Raw genomic sequence first — 3,703 nt, 5'->3', positions numbered from 1 at the left:
AGGAGTGCAGAATCGTTTAAATAATATTATTCGTTTAAATAGCCCAGTATATGATAATTGATTGTGGCCTGCAGTGGTTCTCAAACTTTTTCATGTCAAGGATCCCCAAATTGACACTTATTAGCCCCAGGACCCCATTGGAAAAGATATGCCAATGATTAGGAGCCCATAAGAGTAGATTTGTTTGACTCTAGAAGTGATTCTCAACCAATTTCAAGGACCCCCATTTTGACATGCATTAGGCTACGGACCCCCAATTAATGACACTAGAAGCTGGGCCGCCCTTCGGGTGGCCCAGCGTCTAGTCGGCGACCTGGCCAACTCGGAACAATGTAAATAGGGAATGAATGCCCCGCCCTTTAATGCAAACCCCATTATACCTGTTTTCATAGGACCCGTTTTGACCATCTGTCTGCCTGTGTCCATTTATGCCCATATATGGAGATATCTGTATCTGTCTGTCGGCGTCCATTTTATGTCCATATATGGAGATCACTGCAGTTATAGTTCTGGGTCCATTTTATGCCCATATATGGAGATATCTGTCTATCTGCGTCCATTTTATGCCCATATATGGAGTATCATGTCTGTGCCTCCAACTGTGTTGCAGACACAGTGCCGGTTCCCCCTTTAATGCAAACCTCATTATACCTGTTGTCATAGGACCCGTTTTGAACATCTGTTTGCCTGTGTCCATTTATGCCCATATATGGAGATATCTGTATCTGTCTGTCTGCGTCCATTTTATGCCCATATATGGAGATCTTTGACCATCTGTTTGCCTCTGTCCATTTATGTCCATATATGGAGATATCTGTATCTGTCTGTCTGCAATCCATTTTATGCCCATATATGGGGGCATTCATTTTATGCCCATATATGGAGAACGCGCATGCCCGTGGGACGAACGGTTCTCGAGATACGCGGATTACATACATACATACACACTCACAGAGATTTTTTGTTGACTCATGTGGCGTACGTGATGTCAGAGCCTTTTATGAAGTGATGTCACAATGAGTCAGAGCTTTCGCCGATTTCCTCCGGAACAGCCTGATGTCAACAATCAACCCCGCATAAGGAGATTCCGAACGTTTCGCGCCGGTTCGGGAAAACCGCGCGTCGGGTCGGGTCGAGACCCGGCACTGCACTCCGTGCCGCGGCGGGGAACGCGCGTGCCGAATCTGAAGCCGGTGGGACGAACGGTTCTCGAGATACGCGGATTACATACACGCAGACACGCAGAGACTTCTCGCATTTATAGATAGATTTTATGAGACCCCAATTTATATTGTAAATGTTATGTTAATTTAACTCGTTTGGTTCCTAACTATCATTTAGCTAGGGAGTGGGGACCCCTTGAACTCCCTCAAGGACCCCCCTGGGGGTCCACAGACCCCACTTTGAGAACCAATGGCCTATCAATCAAGTAGTGGTCCAATAGCCGGCCTACACTTGTGTAGGCCTACTACTACTGCTGCTGCTGCTGCTGCTACTATTATTAGGCTATTGTGTTGTTGTTGTTTTTTTGTTTTTTTTACACTTTCAGAGTTTTAAAGGAGTAGTTCACCACCTTTTTTCCTATTGATTACTCACGCCATGGAGACTTGAGTTCAATAATATGTTTTGGTTTTTGTTGCATATTATTATTGAACTCAAGTCTCCATGGCCTGAGTAATCAATAGGAAAAAAAGTCATTTTGTGGGTGAACTACTCCTTTAACACATAAGTTTACTATAGGTTATAGTACCGGTCCTAGCCAGTACAGTATAGGCTAGTAAAGTGAGAAGAAGAAGTGTAGGCCTATAGTATAGAACTAATAGTCAAATGACTGTATGGTTAACATTTCTCGTCATTTATGAATTTACTTGAAAGATATGAAGCAGCACAACAAACATAATCAAAGGGTTTTGTTCCACAAAAGGCACAGTGGACACATGAGCCTTTGTCAGGTCTAAGGTGTTAAAACATCTTTACATGACCTCCTGGTTACTTGGATTTGACCTCACCACGTCCAGCCCACCACCAATCCCACGTGGCCCACGACACCTGGCCTGGTCTGACTGACATGAAGGAGTATATTAGTTTAAGATTTACAGACAGACATATAGGCATACCTGACTTCAACAAACTCAAGCAGTCCCTCAACCAGGCTTTGAAACGTTAAATTAGCCAGCCATCCAGCCAGCCAGCCATTCATTCATTCATTCATTCATTCATTCATTCATGCAGTCAGTCAGTCAGTCAGTCAGTCAGTCAGTCAGTCAGTCAGTCAGTCAGTCAGTAGGCCAACCAGCCAGCAAACCAGGCAGTCAGTCATTTAGTTAGCCAGTCAGTCAGTCATTCAATAAGTCAGGTAGCCACCCAGTCAGTCAGTCAGTCAGGCATGTTGGCCTCAAACTACTCAGTCGGAAAGAAATCCTCTCACGCAAACCTCTACTCTCTGGATACTGTAGTCTCTCACAGTAACACAAGACTGATGTAGAGTTTCTTCAGACTGACTGACTGACTGACTGACTGACTGACTGACTGACTGACTGACTGACTGACTGGCTGGCTCAAAATATCCTGCAAGTGACTAATCTGGAAATGACTGTTACATTTAAGGTTTGAGCAAATTAAGGCAGTATACACTAAATAACTTCACCATAATTATTTTTCATCTTTGAACTATGTGAAACTGTGGCATCAGAAATACCTCTGTTTTTTAAATACATATTTGGAAAAAATTACAAAAGAAAATTGGTACAGCTGAAGTGCATCAAAGATCCACGAGAGCACGCGCATTGAGGGGTTGTAATAGCTGATTTTAGATATTTCCAGTTGGCTATTAATAGCCTAATCAAATTTCTTTTCAAATCAAGCTTTAATCTAAAACTTGTAAATAATATTATATCGTCTACTCTTGAGCAGATGAAGTCAGTGTCCAATGCTGACATTTGTCATTATTAATTCATTGTATATAGCTTCACATATGTTATGTTACACATGAAGTATAACAAATACATGAATCCAATGAAATAGTTATAAACACCACTATTAATGTCCCCATCATTAGTCTCAGATGGAACCGGAATCCCTTATTATGGTGGAACATTTACGTCATGCTCCGGCGGCAGTGTTGTTGTTGTTGTTGTTGTTGTTGTTGTTGTTGTTGTTGTTGTTATCTAATGTCTTATATACCTCAGCCGGTGTCATTGATAGGTCTGATGTTGCTGTTGTTTAATGTGCAACCAGATAAAAAACAAACAGCAGTCAGGTGCTGAAATCTAACCCGCTCGCTTCAGTCAAAGTGTTGTTCCTACAGAATTATAACTTTACGCCGAATAAACTTCAACGTCAAACCGCGGCGGCGCGATGTTAAATTTGAGCCTTAAACAGTCGGCAATGAAGCTATACAGAGATTATGATAAATAGGAAAGCTTTGTTATCTGGCATTATATTCTCTGACAAAAAGTGTGTCTGTAACTCGATAGGCTTCAGACTAAAAACATGTCATGTGTCAACCACGATGTCTTTACACAGTAGTGACTATTGTGTTATTAATTACGGCAAGAGCATTTTGTTTGTGCAACGGTTGAATTACATTCATAGGCTATGTATCATGTGTAGGCTATGTGTAAAACACTGCCGACCCACACGGCCCCTTGTTGATTAAAACAGCACAATATAAATATAGCATATACGTTAAATAAATACCACA

This window comes from Nannobrachium achirus (assembly GCF_963921795.1).
Source record: "Nannobrachium achirus genome assembly, chromosome: 20".
NCBI classification, from domain to species: Eukaryota; Metazoa; Chordata; class Actinopteri; order Myctophiformes; family Myctophidae; genus Nannobrachium; species Nannobrachium achirus.
Note: the sequence above shows the minus strand (reverse complement) of the source record.